Below are 21,444 nucleotides of genomic sequence, written 5' to 3'. Positions count from 1 at the left end.
GATAATATAGCACAAAGAAAGTATGTGATCAGTACTTTGAATGTACTATTAATGTATTGAGTATGTGAGATAGGAAAATAACTTATAGGAGTTGAACAAGGTATGCATAACATAAAAACTAGTGTAAGATCAAGTAATGATCACATGTTGTAAACTGAACTGAAAAACTGAGTACAAGGTCATGAAAGAATTAGAAAATAAAATAGTAAACTTTAAAATATGGGAGCTACTAATAATCGACATACTCCAATATAAGCTAACCAGGGTCAGACCTATAACCCTAATTGGAAAGGTGTTCAGTACCTCGCTAAGTGTATGAACAACTAATTGATGTAGATCCACTAAATTGACATCCAAAATGACTAAGGTGTCAAGACTGATATGAGAGATGATCCTTTATAACCTACAGCGGTGCCGTAGTTCTGGTACTTAGGGATTCTACTATTGGTCTTAGCCTAACTAACGGATGAGTCTTTATCCCTATATCTTCTCGGTGCTAAGTACTACTCTCAATTGAATGACATTGATAATTTCAATGCTCACTGAAGGTAATATTCTGATAACTGAAATAAATAGTAATATTCTGTTAACTGAAATAAACATACTCTTTGAAAGCATTCAAAACATATGAAATGGGGAATATAGCATTCAATAGTATATGTATGAAATCCTAGGTCATCAGGTGTTCAAAACCTGCCATCACTGAAGAATGCAACAACTATGTCAATTTTCAAACTAAACACAAATAAAAAATTAAATGAATCAAGCCTAATACTCATGGAATTTACAATGTAATTAGGTTTTATATCACGACCTGAGACTACGCCCTAGTCGTAACATAATGCTTAAAACCATAAGTGATCTCAACCTAACCCATGGTACTGGTATAATGCTTGAGCAATTAATTAAAACATACATACAATATATATTGGCTAAATAGGATCATAATTATGAGATAAGTTGTTTCAATACATTACTTTTCAAAGCTTACAACTCTGTAATCTGAAAAGAAGGAAAACTACATATAATAACTCTAACTAACTAGCTATGAAGCCTCTACTAATACGGACTATATGTAGTTGGGACATAACCCCCAACTATCCCTAATCAATACTAACAAATGAGAAAATACAATATAGGAACTACAAATGACTTGAGTCATCAAACTAAGAGAACTTATCAATGATAATCTAAAATATTCTGGGTTTTGACCCTTAGAAAATTTTTTGGAATTCCCATTCTCCGGACCCAATATGAGTCATGGGTATGAGCTGTATGCTAGGGTACGAGTGGTATGGTCCTACCATATGCTGACCAGTGTTACTTGGTGGGAGGTTTTGGTAACTAGAATAGGTACGACTTATGGGTATAAGTCATAGGGATTGGTACAAGTCGTATTAAGGACTCATATGGTTGAAAGTGTTTGATCCTCCTAGTATTTCATTCTACTAGGAATATGGGTTATGGGTACAGATCGTATGTTGTGGTTACGACTTGGTTAGATGTGTTGTATACTGGAGAGTGTTTGATCCAAGGGTTGAGGCTTGGATACAAGTGGTAGGTACCAATCTTATAGAAGGGTACGACTCATATGGGTCAGTCATATCCCTGCGATGGGTTCTTACTAGATTTAAGTGAGCGATATTTTGCATATTTTCCTACTTACCCTAACTAGGACCCACAACTTCAAATACACTTTGGAGGCTATTTAACCTATTATTTTATTCATTAACATTTAGAAATTATTCCAAAACACTTCATAATTATCTCAAGAGCTTTTGGGGCAAGAAGGTTAGGGTTTCATCTTGCTGATTGATTTGAGGATTTCTTGGTGATTTCTTTCCATCAATTCTTCAATATAAGGCATGATTCACTTCGCTCATTGTAATTTCAACTAAAGACATGGTTTATATGATTTATTTGATGGTTTTACAATTTCATGATTATGGTTTTTAGCTATTATTTGGGGGTTTTGATATTGAATGCTTGGTTATGATTTCCTATGGTTTTAATTATACTCCTATATGCATTAATGATGGTTTTGGAGAATTGGATTTCATGGTAATGGTTTAATGGTCTTTGGAATTTTTTTTCATTGTATTATCCCCCTAATGTGTTTGATAAAATACTTATAAAGATATGTTCATTGCATTGACTTCTTTTAATGGAACTCTTGCATGTCTTAAACTTGATAAAGGATTTATACATGGTTTAAATGGTATTAAAAGGCTAAATACTAAATGTATATGCTTGTGGAGAACATGGAAGTCTCCCAAGTGGATTTAATTTGGTAACTGGGAGGGCACCTAAGGTCCCCTTAACCTAAATGGTTTGGCTATGGATATTACTTCCAAGTAAGGGGCGGTATGATGATACCACTAATATTGGCCTTGGTTAATAAATAGATAATGGTTTGGTTAGTTGGAAACTAGTTTTAATATGGCATTAATGGTGGGATGTATAGCAAAGCCATGAAAGGTGGCGATCTCGGGGGAACCAAAACCAAAAACTCATATTTGCTGATATGAGGGGTCTTGATGGCCGTGTGTGTGTTATAGTTTATATTAGGGGATGTACTATTCATTCCATGGGATATTTACTAGCCATGCGGCTACACGCACTGGGACCCTTTCAACAGAGGGAGCTAAACCCATATAGCCCATGGGTGGGTTAGGACAACCAAGATACACAGCCCAGGTATAAAGGCTTAAATGTATGCTAAACTCGGTTCCCTTTCCCAGCAATTATATATGTATCGTTATATACATTATGGATGGTTTTACTTGGTTTTATAACTGATAGTATTTTATCCTTATCCTGAGATTCATGTTAGCAGTCACTTGCTAACCCCATCTACTCGCGATTGTATACCTATGCTATACAGGAATTGGCTGTTTGACTCCTTCTACATAGTGATTAACTCAAGGATGGTATTTGGACTGAAGTGGTTAGCTTCCATCCTTTTGGAAGGCATCATTTCATGTTATGGACATTGTTAGATGTTTTGACTTTATTCTAGATATTGGTTTTGTCCATAGTTAGGGGCATGTCCAAACAAGATTTATTTACTCTCTTGGATAGAGGCTTTGTGGTACTTTTGGGGGTTGGTATGGGTGAGATCGGTATTGGTGTTTGCCTTGGCATCGGTATTAGTGTTGGGGCTTACACCCTTAGACGATATTGTTAGTTATTCTATCCTATTACATTTTGGGATTGATTATCATATTATGTTTTGGTATTTTCTTTGGTTATGGCCTAGTTTATGGCCTATGGTTTGGTTTGGTATAGTTGGACACGGTTGGGCTGTTCACAGTTTTGACCCAATCCTAGAGTCTTAATGAGAACAATAATGCTATCTTATTATATGTTCAAAATTCATCCCATCTAAGGCTGGATATGGGTGGTTGGTTTGGGTAACAGGAGGTGGTCCCCAGTCCTGGTTGGACTTGCGATGCCTATTATGACAAGGCCCAGGGTTGGGTCGATCAGAATCTAATATACATAAATACTAATATACAATGATAATTTAGAAAGTCATTGTTTAAGAGCAAGTAGAACTAAACTAAGGACCATGTGCAAATACTGATTCTGAAACTATCGGATGTGACCTGATGCAATCACAATATAAATAAACGTGTAACTAATCAATATTGTATTGAATAAACTAATTATGAGGTTATCCAATAACTGAGTTTGATCTATGGGAGCACTGTTAACCGACATATAACCATGCAAGCTAAATTTGGAGTTCGATGTATAAACCTCATCAAAAAGGGCCCAATATACCTTACCAGGGTATAAAGACTAATCTAATGTGGTACCACTAAACTGATGTCCAAAAGGACCAAGGCGTCCAGCTTGGTCTGGCGGGTGACTCTTTAGAATGTATGGTGTCATCATAGTTCTGGGACATAGGGACTTCTATTAAAGGAATCAGCCTAACTAAAGGGTGAACCTTCATCCCTACATCTACTCGGTGATAAGTACCACTCTCAACTAAATATAAATTGATATACTGAATAGGTCAACAAAGCTGAAGTCCTAAGGTTGAAATATATGTTTTTTTTTCTAATATCATTCAAAATCATAAAAAGTGAAGGACTGAGTGTTTGACTAACAATACATGATATCCTAAGTCATTGGGTTTCATAACCCGCCATCTCTGAAGAATGTAACTATTATGATAAATTTATAATCAAAAGAGAAATATGAAATTTCATAACACAATTTCAAAATCATGAATTTATCAACATACTAAGGGTTTATAATTCTAATCATGTAAAGATACTAAATTTTATGAGAAAACACGGTACGTCAACTAATACAGACTGAAATTCACCAAGTCAGCATAATTCATTCTGAAAGAGGTTGAAATCTATAAAGCATGCAAAATCCATCACATATTAAAATAAATACATTTAAGCCATGAAAATCATGCATAATAACTTAGAATGGGCATTATAATAATAGAATAACACGATAGAATTATATTTTTAAGAATTTAGAATAATTGGGTATTAATCCTAGATCATGGGTTCATAGAAATCATAACTGAAATTTATATTTTAAACTATGTTTTGGCCATAAGGGTTAAAGGAATTCCTTATTGAATGCCCATATACCTATATTTATGAATACTTGGATTGAAATCTTGGGAATTTGGCTTTTAAACTATGTTTTGGCCATAAGGCTTAGGCTTGCTTGAGAGTTGAATTGCTTGATTTTTCTAACATAGAATGAGTTTGAGAAAAATAATAGGGATTTGGGATGATTAAATAGACTTATATCTCTTGTAATAGCTGAAGAGACGTATTTTTGGGGTTAAAAGAGTAGAAATTGACCAAACAACTCTTTTAAAATCGTCTAACAAGTTACTGGCATTAGTCCCGATGAGTTTGGTGACGAACCATAGGTTTGAGGACAATTTTTGGCTTGAATCATCATTTGGGACTCAAATTTCAGTCCCCACCATCGTGACGATGAGGCTTCCTACGACTCGTAATGGCTTGATGATGAGTCTTTCTCAGAGTCGTCATCACTGGTAATTTTTAAAGTGCTTTAATAAATTAGCCATAATTTTTCCTCTGATATTGGATTAAGGAAAAATTAAAAGTTTTGGAGAGATAATTCAATTATATAACTTTTGGTGGGTCTTGATCTCAAAAAAACTCAGTAATATAGAAGTTATGCTTGTTTAAAGGTGACTATGGCAATATTCTTCTAAGAATTCAATCGGTAAAGGATATTTGACTTGTCTATAAGCTAGGAGCTATTTGTGGACTTAATATATGTCTAAATCACTTATCAATACTAAAACATGATTTTTTATTTTGCATGTACTTGAAGCATGGTTCTAATATTGGCTTGGAATTTTGAGGTGTTACAATATCTCCTCTTTGGGATTATTCATCCTCGAATGATGACTGACTTGACTGAAAGGATAGGGAAAGAACTGAAATACCTAACATAGAATTCTAAGAGCTAACTCTAGACATGAGATAATTTCCATGTGAAACTTGGTTTGGTAAAAAATATAAGGATGAGTACTGTCTGACCGACTTATGAAGGTTGATAACTAACATGCTACTAATTTTTGAATCTAGATATTTGTTATAGTTGGGAATGATTTAGACTTGGAGTAAGGACTCAATTGAATTTACACAAAATGAATGGCAATAAAGAACCTTATAGAATAGGCATATACATGAAACTTAGGATAGTAAGACTCAATGAAGAGATGAAAAACTATAGGAGTTTGTTTGTCTAATCACTAAACTGAATTATTAGCTATACGGACTAACATATATTGAGAGTTTATAACTAAACTGAAGCATTCCTGGTAGAACGTGTATGTAGAATTGTAAAGTGATATATAATGACATGAAATTTCTAATAGACAATGAGAATGGAATATCTGTTACCTTTAACTCTCCGTGTCAGAAGTTCTAATAACATTAGAGAAAGAAGAATTTTGCGCATGATCTAAAGAATATATCTAAATAAGGATTACAACATGGTTTGAGCATCCAAGTCTACTAGTCTAAGCTCTTAAAATAGGAACGACTTATAGCTAAACATGAGATACCTCTAGTCAAAAGTTATATATCATGAAAAGGTATTATCTTTGGCTAAAAGTAAGGTTAGGACTAATATAGCTTAAGAGATGTGACTGATAATTCTACAACTTAGAAAAATTCTTTGACGATGCTCTTCCTTAAGAACCTACCACACTTAACTGGCTGAAATTTTCTAAATCTCTTAGGGATACGCCATAATTGGCTGCTAGAGGTTAAGTCTAGCTATATGTTTTTACACTCTTCAAGCCTAAATTAGAGATACGAATATCTACCTCTAAAATAACCATACTATTCTCACTATGGGAATCTATATTCTATACCCACTAGGAGAGGTTAAGATCAATATACATTACTTCTTGCCACCTTAAACAATCAACCTTATGTTCTAAAAAAGTGACTACCTACCATAAGCCATTATCTATAGGTATATCAACAAATCACTCAAGCCTATCAGTAAACGACCAACAACATCACCATCAAAGCATAAGAAGGGTCACTAAAGAACTAGAACATGAGGGTCCGGTAAAAGAAGGATACTATGAAATATTAAATTAAGGATTTTCATGAATTCAACACGAAATTGAGGTATAAGGAGTAAAACGTAATTAGAATAGATGTGTTCAAGATATTTAATCTGATAGCATACATGATGTAGTGTGATATCATTATTCATTAAAGATGTATCATGAGTACCAAGAACTGAACATATTATAGAACATGAGTGCATGAGTCATGACATGCATGAATTGAGATTAGAATTCATAAATTCATGGAATATGAGTCATACTTCTGAGTGAACTGTTAATCCTTATACTAGGAACTGGGAGTGGATATGATTATGTATAAAGTGCATGAATATAAGCTATGATCATAGAGCTGACTTGTGAGGCATGATTGGAGTGTTATAATGACTGGACAACAAAAATTTGTACTGAGATAAGAATGGGTTGGGTATTTTCCTCCCCTAGTGCTGTTATAGAACTCACTAGCATCACTACTAGAATCAAAAAACCTAATTTGGTTCTTTCTTCTATCATGCCCCCCTTAGATTCAAGCCATCATTCTAAGTCAGTAGAATGCTTAAATAAACTCTAAATAGAACTACAATCACTCTACTCTAGAGTTTGCTATATAACAGTACACCTAACTGCAAAACTCCCCCTAAAAGAGTATATCTGAAAGTGTAAAACCCACCGCTAGTACTTTCTTCTAAGATACAACTATAAATTTCTATATCTTTAATAGTCATCATAATAACATTAATGCTTATTAACATTGAACCTTTTGAATTATCTTAATACCCTGAGTTCACACTCTTTTCTTCTAGAATTCAAAACTCTTCTTTCTATTAGATTAATCATCCATAATTCAAACGTAGATTCTAAAACTTAACATGGATATACCCAAACCTTTTAATGAACTATACTAACTTACTCTCACTGGATCATAATTATGAAACACTAACCCACTAAAAATTGTATAAACATACTCCATCTTCATAAGTTTCTCTATCTTTTAGGTCATCACCTAGTTTTGATACAGGCTAACGCATTAGCATACTCTAAGTCCCATTAAATGGTAAATCTCTCTCAAACTACAATTATACAATCTACACAATGCCTTTCTGGCTCCATTGATACATAATCTATAATTTAGATAAACAATATCTCTACTTTACCACTGCTATGCTTCTAGGCTCATGCTTCTAACTCTAGGTCATGATGCTATAGGATTCTGAGAAGGGATCTGAGGGCACACCTGACTTTGGCTAAGTGCATGATTTTCATAAAAAATAATGAATTGTTTCAAAGTTTGGAAATTAAAGGCATTGATGGCATCCTTTCAAGCCCACATACAATCTCATAACTGTCTATGGGACTATCTGAGAAAAATCTATTAGTAAGAATTTAAGGTTTACTATTCCTATTACCTAAAAAACAAGGCATAGTCATTAGCAATGGAGTAATGCTAGAATTTGTATAAGTTTCTTAGAGAGTATTCTAATGCATGATTTAAAATATGAAAGAGGGGAAATATTTCCTAAATGCCTTGTATACGCTCAAAGAAAAGTAAGGATTGTCTTTGTAACATTTTGCAAGACTCTACTAGACATGGCTTCATAGACACCCTATGACATTTGAACCTTGGGCTCTGATATCAAGTTTGTCATGACCCAAGACTACCCTCTAGTCATAACACGATGCTTACAATCATAATTTATCCCAAGAAAACCCATGGTATTATCATAATACTTAAGAAATTAATCAAAACATATATAAAAGCTAAATTGATTGAGCAAAGGCATAATCATGATATAAGTTATTTCAATACATTACTGTTCAAAGTTTACAACTCTATAATCTGAAATAAGGGGAACTTAAACTACATATAATAACTCTAATTGACTATCTATGAAGCCTCAATTAATACTGACTATAGGTATTTCGGATATTAACCCCAACTATTCCTAATTAATATGTACAAATAAGAAAATACAATACTAGAACTACAACTGACTTGAGTCTTCGAAATAAGAGAACTTATTACCTACTACTTGAATGTTATGATTTGCCTGACTATGAAGCTGATAGTAAGCACCTAAATATATATCACATGAAAAATATAGGCAGAAAAGGTATACGATCAGTACTTTGGAATGTACTAAGTATGTGATATATGCACTAGTCATGAAAATACTTAAAACATGCTTTTAAACTGGGTATATAAGCCATTTACTGAAATGTACTTTTAACATATGTCTGTAAGTAAAGGCTATGAGATGTGATATTTTTAAATCATGAGCTAAAATATTTCAGTAAACAAGAAAGTGGTAGAAACATAACTATTATATTTAATCTCAAGTTAATATTGAATATGCTTTAAAATTGTACTGAATTCTAACTGGTTTCAAAGAAGATGAATTAAAGTACAATGAACCTATATGAAATACACAAATACTAATATATAATGATAATCTGAAAAGTCATGATTTAAGAGAAAGTAAAACTAAACTGTGGACTATGTACAAATATTGAGTCTAAAACTATAGGGTGCAAATTGATGCAATCACCATATTAATAAACATATAACTAATCAATATTGTACAGAGTAAACTAATTCTAACGTCATACAATAACTGAGTTTAATCTGTGGGAGCTACGATTAACCGATATATAACCATATGAGCTAAACATGGATTTTGATGTATAAACCCTATCAAAAAGGGCCCAGTATACCTTGCCAGTGTATAAAGGCTAATCTGACGTAGTACCACTAAATTGATACCCAAAAGAACTAAGGTGTATAGCATGATCTGACGGGTAAACCTTTAGAACTTATGGTGGAGTCATAGTTCTGCGACATAGGGACTTCTACTAAAGGTCTAATCCTAACTAACCAGTGAGCCATCATCCCTGCTTTTGCTTGGTGCTTGTACTACTCCCAACTAAATATAAATTGATATACTAAATAGCTCAGTAAAACTGAATTCCTAAAGTTAAAATATAAGTTCTTTTTTTCTAAAATCATTTGAAATCATGAAAATTAAAGAATAGAGTGTCTGACAGATAATACATGATATCCTAAGTCATGGGTGTTCATAATCCACCATGTCTGAAGAATGCAACTATCATGATAAATTTTATAATCTGAAGAGATATATGAAATTTCATAATACAAGTCCAAAATCATGAATTTATTGACATACTAAGGGTTCATAATTCTAAGCATGTAAAGATACTAAATTTTATGGGAAAACATGGTATGTCAGCTAATACAAACTGAAAGCCACCAATTTATGCATAATCCATTCTGAAAGAAGTTGAAATCAATAAAAATATGTATAATCCATCACATACTAAAATAACTGAGTTTAAACCATGAAAATCATGCATAAACTATTAATGGGCATCATGATAATAGAATAACATTATAGAATCAGATTTTTAAGAATTTGGAATAATTGGGTATTAATCCTAGATCATGCGTTCACAGAAATCATAAATGAAATTCATATTTTAAAAGTAGATTTTGGTCATAAGGGTTAAAGTAATCCCTTATTGAATACCCGCATACATGGATTGATGAGATCTTATATTGAAACCTTAGGAATCTGGATTTGAGAAAAACCCTAGGATTACGCTTGCTTGGGAGTTGAATTGCTTGATTTTTCTAACATATCATGTGTGTGAAGAAAATAATAGGCATTTAGAGTGATTAAATAGATTTATACCTCTTTTAACAATTGAAGCGATGTAGTTTTGGGGTTAAAGAGTGGAAAAAGATCCAACAACCCTTTTAAAATCATCCAAAAAGTTATCGGTAGCAATCCTGGTGAGTTTAGTGATGACCCGTAGGGTTTGGGGATGATTCGTGGCCTAAGTCATCAGCTGGGACTCAAATTTTGATACCTACTGCCATGACGACAAGTCACCCTATGACTCATAGTGACCTTATAATGAGTCATCGTCACAGGCAACTTTGGCAGCGCTTTAGTAAATTGATTATAACATTTTACTCTAATATTGTATTAAGGTGAAACTGGAGGATTTTTAAATCTAATTCAATTATCTATCAAAACTCTTAGTAATATATAATTTATACTTATTTAAGTTGACTGTAGTAATATTCTTCTTAAGAATTCTATCGGTAAAGGATATTTTGACTTGTCTATAAGCTAGGAGCCATTTGTGGCCTTAATATATGTATAAATGACTAATCAAACTACAAAAATATGATTTTTTTTATTTTGCATGTACTTGAAGAATGGTTATAATAGTGGCTTGGATTTTTGGGTGTTACAGTTTAGGATCATAATCAAATACTAACTCTACAATTCATACTAAAATGGGTATTATGACTTATCGATTCTAAAAGATTGATATATCAATGATTTTATCAATAACCTTAAATTGTTAACAAGGTAATTATACTAGATAGTTGGATTAACATAGGGACTCAATGAGTGAAAGAGACCCTATTGATAAAATCCATGTACCTGGAGATGAGAATCCTGGAGAATTAACTTAGAGTTGAATACCTAAGGAAATTAGCCCTAACTGGCCTTAGGAAAAGGGAATTGCCTTGTTTTCTTTTCTAAAACTAAGTAACAAATAAAATTCTAAGTAATAAGATCTTAGGGTCATATAAACCCCACTAATGGCCTTTTAGATTCCCCAAAATGACATAATTTTAATGTTAAAAAAGTGGAAAAATATTGATATACCCCTTAAAATTTCATAATTGGAAACTTTGAGAAGGAATACACGCCCTTTCCATGATAATTAGAATAACCTATGATCGTGGGTTGCACTCATGGCTGGGAGATGGATGAGAACTCTATAAAAAAGAAAATATGAGCCTTTCTAAAATTGTGGGATCTTCCTATGATCGGTCCTTGGTTCATATGTTTTTTGGTTACATCAAGAGCATCTGTGGGACTCACGATCATGTTTGGGGATCGTAATCTCAAAGAGCGATCTTGGTTCCTTCTTGTGGCATGAGGGTAAAATTTATAAACTTTTAGAAGTTGAGATTATCTTTATTAGATAAAACCAATGTACGGTCATACAATGTAACCACCATCGTGGCTGGTCTCGTGGTATCTCACTGCAGAGCAGTGCTTTATTGAAAAGGTCATAACTTCCTACTCCAATGTTGGATTAAGGTGAAACATGATGATTTGGAAATATAGTTCAAATATATTTGATTAGGTGAGCTTGGGAATCAAAAATGCATCAGAATCTGGAAGTTATGCTCATTTGAAGATGATCACTTCTTTATGAATTTATCGATAAGGGAGATTTGAATCAGTTAAGGGGTGGGGGTTCTATTAGATTTAGTATATATCCAAATCCCTTTAAATGATATTAAACTTATGATTTAACCTACATATAATTGAATCATGGTTCTATCCTAGGCTTGGATTTTTGGTGGCATTACAATATCTCCCTCTTGGGATTATTCATCCCTTTATGGAAACCAACTAGGCTGGAATATTAGGGGAAAACAGTTCTAATTCCCATATTTTTTCACCGCTCTCCTAATATTTTTGGAACCTTTCCACACTATTTGTACCTAAAATTACTATAGTAAGTTTCTCTAAGTTGGACAGTAACATGGTACTGGATCGATAACTAAAACATAGGTTGATTTGGACTCACCAATGTATGCTATGGAATGGGAATAATTAGGTGACATAAAATAGAAAGAGTTAAATTATTAAGGGAAACTTTTACCTCAATCTGGGACAGAGTTTGATGAGAAAAGGTGGGGGTACTTGGTCATCATGTCTGCCTCTGCCTCCCAAGTAGCTCCCTCAACTGAATGATTTCGTCAAAGAACCATTACTAAAGTGACTTATTTATTCCTCAACCTCTGAACATGATGGTTAAAGATTTCAACAGAAACCTCTTCATAAGAGAGGCTATTTTCACACAAACTATTTATAAGGGCACAACTGATGTGGGATCACTAGTACACTTCCTTAGAAAGGAAACATGAAAGACTGGACACACTGTTGCTAAATCTGCCGGCAAATCTAACTCATAGGATACTTTGCCAAAATGACCTATAATCTCATAAGGACAAATAAAGAATGGATTAAGATTTCCTTGCTTCTCAAACCTTTTCACCCCTTTCATAGGTGAATCTTTCAAGTAGACATAATCACCCACAAGAAACTCAAGTTCCCTCTTGCTCATATCTATATGGACTTCAGACAACTTTGAGCCATTCTCAACCTCTCTCCAATAAGATAAACTTTCTCCATAGCCTCATAGACTGAGTCTGATCCTATCAATGTGGCTTCACAACTTTGAACCAACCAATAAGAGATCTACACCTTCTTCTATATAGTTCTTCAAATAGGGCTATCTGAATAGTAGAGTGATAGTTGTTATTAATTACAAACTAGATCAAAGGTAGATGATCATCCCAACTACCCTTAAAATCAATCATTCATGTTTTTAATATGTCCTCTAAGTTCAGACTAATCTTCTTTACCTGACCATCAATCTGTAGGAGAAAGGTTATACTAAGATGAACTTGGGTACCAAGACTCTTTTAAAGCCTTCCAAAATTGGGATGTAAACTGAGTACCTTTATCTAAAATTATAGCCTAGAAAACTCCATGAAACCCCACCAATTCCTTCAGGTAGGGTTTCGCATAGTCCTCAACTAAATTTAAAGTGTTAACTGGTAAAAAATAGGCTGACTTAGTCATCATGTCTATAATAACCCAAATAGAATCACGTTGTCCATGAGTATGAGGAAACCCTATAATGAAGTCATGTTTAGTACCTCCTACTTCTAAGTAGGAATACTAATGTCCTAAAGAATGGCACTAGGTCTTTGATACTCAACCTTACCTACTGGTAATTCAGGCACTTACCCACAAATTTTATGATATCCTTTTTTTATACCATTAGACAAATAAACTTCCCACAAATTATAATTAAGGGTGACAAATGGGTGGGTCGAGTCAGATATAGGTGGGTCAAAAATAGGTCATGTGAAAATGGATAAAATATATGATTTGACCCATATTTGATATGGATAAAATGGGAAGCCCAATAGATAATATGGATACTTGTTATTATGTAAAGAAAAAGGTAATCCTACATTTCAAATATTTTTTCTTATTTTCTTGTTTTATGGTGTGTTTGGTATGAAAGAAAATATTATATTCTTATAAAAAAATAATTCTAAAAAATAAGTGATTTTAAATTAGGGTCACTAGTTGGCTCTTGAGTTGAGGTCAAAATTTAAATCTTAAATCTAATTGGAAGTTTGATTTTGATTGTGGGTCGGGACTTGGGTTGGGCTTTTAATTTGAATCTTGAGTCTTAGATTTATATCAAGATTTAGTGCTCAAGTCATTTTTAGGAGTTAGGTTTCGAGATTGATATGGGTACTTGATCTCAAAATGTAAGTTTGAGTCTCGAGTTTGGATCATAGTCATGACTCAAATTGAGGTGATAGAGGGATTTGAATTTTGGGTCTCAAGTTAGTGTCATGATTTGGGTCTCAAGTCAGTGTTAGAAGTTAGGTCTTAATATAGATTTGGGATTTTTCTCTGAAATTGAGAGTCGAGGTCTCGGGTCATAGTTGTGTCTCAGGTTAGACTCATAGACAAGAGTCAAATCCTCCTTCAAGGTTATAGTCAGATCTCAAATTAAGTCAAGTCGTAGTTGTATCTCAGTTTAGTCTCATAGTAGAGAGTTGAATCCTCATTTGAGATTATAGTCGGGTCTCGTATTGAGTCAGAGATGTCGCATCCTGGATCTCAGATTAGAAGTCGGATCCCAGGTTTGATCTCAATTTGCGTCTCAGGATAAAAAATAATTTCAAACTAAAAAAAGTGGTTACCACATCTCCAAATATGTCTACTTTAAGGAGAGTGTAATTGGTGGATGCCCATGGGTTATCTATTTTTAAAATGGATAATATGAGTGGCCTACTTTTATATGGGTTTGATGCGCAACTCATTTAAAATGAATAAAATGGGTGGATAACCATATATTCTATCCATTTTTTCACCCCTAATAATGATACAACATAATGACTCCTCGGTGAATAGAATATCGAGAAGTATGAAACGTTGTTAGCATTCGTTGTCTTAATTCACCTACATCTGAAACACAAAGTCTGCCCTGACAACGAGAACACCATTTTCCCCTTGGTAAAAACCTTAACCTTCTGACTATAGACTACTACTTTAGATTTAAGCAAAATATGATAACTCTCTTACTTTTCCTTAACCTCGGCTATGAATAAGGATTTCAAACCATTCTGGACCAAAATACCACCTTTGGTTGAGTCAACTAATTGAAGTCACTATGTAATGCCTTGGGTTTTTTGTCCTAAAAAAATTCTAATTTCTAAGCTTTCTTCCCTGGCAACAACTCACTTGACAAGTCGTAATGTGTCTTGACTGGTCAGGTGACCATAGTCATAAGGTGTCAAGTGAATGGTGCTTGAGTTGCTATCTTAGGTATGACTTGGGGACACGAGTCATTGGAATGGAATTAAAACCAAATCAGAAATTAAGTGGATAAGTTCTGCTCTAAGTGTGACTGGCTCATAAGGACTTGTTACGAGTCATTGTGTGCAAATCATAAGATGTCAAGTGTTTACCCAATTAGGTTCTGTATTGATTACGAATGGACCATACGAGTTATGGGGTCTCATTACAAGTGATATAAGTTGAGTCATATGGTCCATAGTGGGTAAGGGACCTAGATACTATCTTGGTTATGACTCGTGATGACAAGTCATAAAGAGTGACTACGAGTCACTGGTTGACCCGTAGTCAATGGTGGCACTTTTTCAACTTTTAAGTTAAGGGCATTCTAGATATTTCTCCTCTTACCCAAATTAAAACCCACATCTTATAACCCCTTTAGGATGTCATTATCACTTAAAAATGAATCTAGGTAACTTCTCAAACACTACAAAAAGGCTCTCTAAATTCCCTTAAGCAAGTCAATCTAGGTTTCATTAAGTTGGTCATCTAAGGGCTCAAGAGTCGATTTCTCTCCAAATTTCTTAGTGTTTAAGGCATGTTACTCTTTCCTAATTGTTAATTTGTTAAAATCACATATTTATAAGTATTGTTCATGATATATTCATACCAGTGTTATAACAAGGGTTAGGGGTTTTGAATACTTTGTTGAACAATGGTTTCCCATGGTTTACACATGATTTTTCATGCTTTAATTATGGTTTTGAACTTGTGGGGCATGGGTATGTTGAATAAACTAGGGAATTGTGATTTTCCCAAACTTGTGAATTTTAAAGTGGTTGTGAAACTTGGTTTTTAATTATGAGAGATGTGGGAATTTATAAAATTGAACAAAGGGGGTTGTGAATTTCCCCAAGTGATGTAATTGTTTTGGCATGTTGTTATTACTTTACAAATATAGTTGGTATGATGATACCAACAATATATATCTTAATATGCATTGTGGTTCAATGAAAGAGATTGTGTGATAATATTTTAATTGGGCTTTAATAGGGGTTGTGTAGCTAAGTAATGAGAGTGGAAGTTTGAGTGACCAATGCTGGAAATCGCATTTGCCGATGTGGGGGTCACAGTGACCAGGGTGTTTTAAGTTACCCTTATTATTATTACATCATTAGGGAGGTTTCAGTCCCCAAAAAATCATTACATGATCGGGTGCTTCAATTACTTTAGTATATGATTCAGAGGTTTGAGTCCTCCGTACATATATATGAGACTATTCTCCGGTTTGTGCAGCTACATGGACTGAGGCCCGATCAGGGGGTAAGAGTTGGGGCCTATATAGCCCCATGGGTACATGTTATGACGATTGAGCTACATAATTCAGGCTAAAGTTTTTAAGTGAATGTTAAGCCTCATTCCCTATCCCGACATGTGAAGTATATATGTATATAGATTTGATTATGTGCATTGATTTTGAATGATTTTAAACTGTTGACCATGACATTATTTTATCCTTGTCCTGAGTTTCATGCTAGCGCTCCAACCACTAACCGTCTTCAAACAATGTATCCCCATGTGATATAGGAATCGGTCATACTTCTACTCCTCTTGTTCAGTAATTAGGATTCAAGATCAGCTCGTGAGTTGACATCAAAATGGTGACCTTTAATACATCGGAAGTCTACATTTTATTTTTTGGTCTCTTGTGTCTCAAACTGCTTAGACTTGTTTTGGCTATAGTCAAGGGCATATTCCAACACTTTATTGATATTTAATTTTTAGTTCTTTATTTCAGAGGCTTTGTTTGGACTACTGTTGGTATTGGGTGGTATAGGTCGATTGTTTAGCCGATTATCATTCATTGCTTATGAACTTGTTTTGAATTTTCTTAAGATTATTGCACGCTATCTTGTTATATTCTTGGAATTCATCTGACCTTTTAGGATGTTTGGTTTGGTTTGGTTAGGTGCAAGGGGTGATCTCCTATCCCATGGGACTTGAGATACCCATCACAAACCAGGCCCTAACTCAGGTCGTAACATAGATGGTATCAAAGCCTAGGTTTATCATCATTGTGTGTCCAACAAAGCCATTTCAAGTAGAGTCACATTTATGGGTGTGTAGCATGCCATGCTCCTTAGCTCTAGTTTTCTAGTACTCAGACTTCCCATCAACCTGTGACTCAATAAAAAGAAAAACTATGTGAAATAAAAACTAAAAACCAAAAAGAAAACATACCTACTTAACTTGGGTTGCCTCCCAAGCAACGCCTAATTTTGTGTCGCAACACGACCAAACTACGACTTAGCCAAATTCCTTCATCTTTTTTCTCACACTTGGAGGTCATCTTCTAATTCAATTCTGACCTCTTAAGTGTGAACTCTCAAGGTCAACAATATTCTTAACATTAGCCTTTTCAGGCTCATCCACTTAGATCATGTCGGGCTTAGGTGGTAGAAGCTTTGGCTACTTAAAGAGGGTATCCGAAGAGGTCTTTGGCAGACCAACGACCCCACACTCATCCCTTTCAATAACAGTAATCATCCATAGAACTTTATAATGGGATAGTGTGTTTAGGAATTTGTATACTTTGAAGACCACCTCTTTATCCTTCAATCTCATTGTAAGCGCACCCTTTCTTACATCAATCAATGCTCCTTCCGTTGTTAATAATGGACACCCTAAGATGAATGGTACCTATTCGTCTTTCTGAAAGTTTAGAAAAATAAAGTCAGTAGGAATACTAAATTTACCAACCTTTATGATGACATCTTCTATCACTCTTTCGGGATAGTCTATGCTCCCGTTTGCCAACTACAATAGCATCAAGCTCGGTCTTAGCTTTCCCAAGCCCAATATATTGAACAAAGATAGGGGCATCAAGTTGACACTTTCCCCTAAATCACTCAGCGTGTGGACCATCTCACTATTCCTAATCTGAATGGGGTGAGTGAACTTCCGTGGGTCCTTAATCTTTTTAGGCATTTTCTATGTCATTATAGTACTACACTCTTCAGTGACTGATACCATTTCAATATCCTGTAGCTTTACCATATTAGCAACTATATATTTTATGTACTTAGCGTACTTGGGCATACCCTGCAAAACATCTAAAAGAGGAAGGTTAATGTGAAGCTTTCTGAACATGTCAAAGAACTTCTTAAAACATGCATCCTCATTTGCTTTTCTGTGCTTGTACGGGAAAGGGAGTTGCGGCATCTGCTTCACTTTTTCATCAGCTTTTTCTTTTGAGTACTCAAACTTCCTCGACTCTTCAGCAACTTTTTCATATACCTTTGGGGAATCAACTTTGCATCCACCTCCTTAGTTGCCTTTAGAGGTTCTTTATTCAGCTTATTACCACTCCTCAAAGTGATTGTGATTACTTGTTTTGGACTTTTTGTATCTCCTAGCAAACCACCTTAAGGATTGGTATTTAGTGTCTATTGTAATTTCCCCAACTGCAAATCTAAGCTTCTCATAGAAGTTTGTTGGTTTTTTACATCTGCATTCAATTGTATTTGATTAGCTAGAATCTGTTTCATCATCTCCTCCAAGTTGCTAGTTGACTGATTTGGTTGAGCTTGTGGTTTCTGAAAATTTTGTGGGTTGTGCATTCCATTATTGATTTAGTGGTTGAGTCTTCCACTTCATGTTGTAGGCGCTCCCATAATTTTGCCTTTGAGCATTGCCCGCATACATCACCGATTCTGGATTTGCATCATACATAGCTACTGAATGTCCACTTTTACCACAAACTTCATACCACCTTGCAGCTTGTATATTGTATTAAGTTTGGCTACAGGCAGTGCAGTTCCCAACTTTAAACTGCTTATTTGATTTTGCAATGCAGAGATTCGAGAAGATATGGTAGTAAATTGTTCAACCTCTAATATACCTAAAATTCTTTTGGGGTACTTCTAGAATCTGAATGCCACTCTTGATTCTCTTGAGTTATGCAGTCCAATAAAGTGTATATCTCATCATAAGTCATCTCAAGAGCTTGACCACCACCAGCTGAATCTAACAGAATTTTTGTATTGTGGTCAAGTGCCTCTACGAAAGTATGAGCTAGTACCTCATTGGACTATTGATGATGTGGACAGTCTCTAAGAAGTTCCTTAAAGTGCTCCCAAGCATGGTATAGATTCTCACCTGGCTTCTGTTTGAATCACACAATCTCACTTTGGAGTCTCTCAGTCTTGCCAGATGAAAAGGAATAGATGAGGAATTTCTGTGCTATGTCATCCCATGATGAGATTGAATTTGCCGGCTAAGCATTCAACCACTTTTTTGCTTCTCCCAATAGTGAAAAAGGAAATAGAGTCATCCTCACATAGTCTACATGCACACTAGTAGGGATAAATGTATCACTGATTTCTAAAATTTTTTGCATGTGGACCTGTAGATCTTCAAATGAAAGCCCTGTGAAATATCCACTGCTAATCAGAAGTTGTACCACATTCTGTTTGAGCTCAAAATTGCCCTTAGCTACAGGCTTCTAAATGGGGAGGTCAAATTTGTTGGAAGTGGGATTACCACTTCTTTAATTATCATGCGTGCTACTTGTTCATCAGCCATGATAGTAGGATTATCTTGATCTTCCTCGATTTGCGGAAAATAGGGGAGAAAGATTGCTTCTCTCATTCGTTGATGGAATAATTGCTCAAGTTTGGGGCTTGGTATAACTAATTCGCGAGCCCTTGCAAGCGTACTACTTTCAAAACTTGTTTCCTACAAATACGAAACCAAGACCAAGCATAAAACATATCCAAAAAGTAAAACTAAAAATAAAATAGTTGTCAAATTACAAGTCCTTGGCAACGGCACCAAAAACTTGACAGTACCCAAGTGCAAACAAAAGTGTCTGTGGTCTACAAAGTAATATAATGGCCTTCAAGAAAGCCAAATATCTATCCGACAGGGACTTGTTTTAACAACCATTTGATTTCAGTTCACAATTTACATCAATCTAGTGCAAGTGTAACCAAACAAGAGTTTTGAATATTTGTAAACTAAAGTAAAGTAACAAATGCATAAAATAAAGATATTGATATAGTCAATAGGAGAAACCCCAACGTTAAATCACTTTGAACAATCATACTACATTATTGAACTTTATTCGTTAACTTTTTGATCTTGGTTGTTGATTCATAAAGTTAATTGCATGATCATGGTCTCTCAACATCTAACCATTTACCTAATTTGGACATTACTACTACATCATTGAATGGGGATGTAATAATCCAATTAAGTTCTTTAAGCTATCCTCTAACATGTAAATAGAGTAAGGCTTCTAGATACATCCCTGTCCTATATGCTAATTTGAATTCCTTATTTCATAAAAGAATAAGAACCCTACTTTGTTCATCCCCATAATCTATCTCCTTATTCCCACTCCTGAGATCACAAGGTTTACAATATATGTATTCTAAGGGTGATCATTCCTTAAAATAATTTAAATAATAATAAACAAACTACCAAATATGATAAGCAAATTAAGCATAATTAATCCAAAACAATAGTAGTCATGTTTTTGGCTTTAACCCCAGAAAGGGAGTTTTTATCCACTAATAGTCATAATCATCATCCAAATAATTATATGAGTGATCAACCATAAAGAAGCTAAATTAAAGAATGAAAAACCTAAAAATAATGTTGTAGTAGCCTCCTCTCTTCTCCAAGCCATCCAAAGATGTCCAAAACATGTTATAATACATTTTATTTATAGTAAACTAATCATAAGCCGTGTAGGAATAGGATTTCATGTTATCCTTTTATAGCTGGCCATAGATTTCCCACTTTTGAACTTCATCGCGTCGCACTAGAGTACTCAACGTTATAAGCCCGCGATGCACTATAATCGCGTTGACCTACTAGAAATTGACAATTGCTGATTGTCCCTTTTTCGCAATGCTCCACCATTCTCATCGCTAGTGGCACTGCAAAACTCCTCTAATCTTCGTGAGTTCCCAGGCATTCTCTTCTTGTCATATTGTGTCTTGTGTTTCTATTGGTCCACTCCAAACTTTTGTGTGATATTTCCACTCATTTCCTAGCCCTGTATACATCCATATACCACCATAATCAGTTCACAAAACATCCTACATCATAATACACCAAGTATTAGAGATCAACATAACCCAATATCAAGAACAACGAACTCAAAACACGAGCTAAGACTAAGCTTGCTTATGTTGAGCATTAACTTATTATTTTGACTCTTGGTTGGATTCAATTGACCAAAACGCATTATAAATAAGTTTTTCCACTTATAAACATATAATTAAATCATTTGGAACTCATTTATCACACTAGAACCCATTGAGATAGACTAGACAAACACCTAGCTCAAGCTAGTAACACTAGTTTTCTCTATTGAACTCTAAGTTTCTCATGTAA

The 21,444-nt window shown here is 34.5% G+C and overlaps 1 non-coding gene across 1 annotated transcript; it reads left to right on the top strand.

The window, feature by feature from the left end:
- The first annotated feature begins 19,130 nt into the window (after window positions 1-19,130).
- On the top strand, window positions 19,131-19,237 carry LOC124899120. Its single transcript, XR_007056258.1, has one exon. It is a non-coding gene; the product is annotated as a small nucleolar RNA R71 (small nucleolar RNA).
- The last annotated feature ends 2,207 nt before the right edge of the window (window positions 19,238-21,444 follow it).

Source organism: Capsicum annuum, chromosome 5 (assembly GCF_002878395.1).
Source record: "Capsicum annuum cultivar UCD-10X-F1 chromosome 5, UCD10Xv1.1, whole genome shotgun sequence".
NCBI lineage: Eukaryota > Viridiplantae > Streptophyta > Magnoliopsida > Solanales > Solanaceae > Capsicum > Capsicum annuum.
The sequence above is the reverse complement of the archived record's forward strand: the minus strand, read 5'-3'. Positions and strand labels throughout refer to the sequence as shown.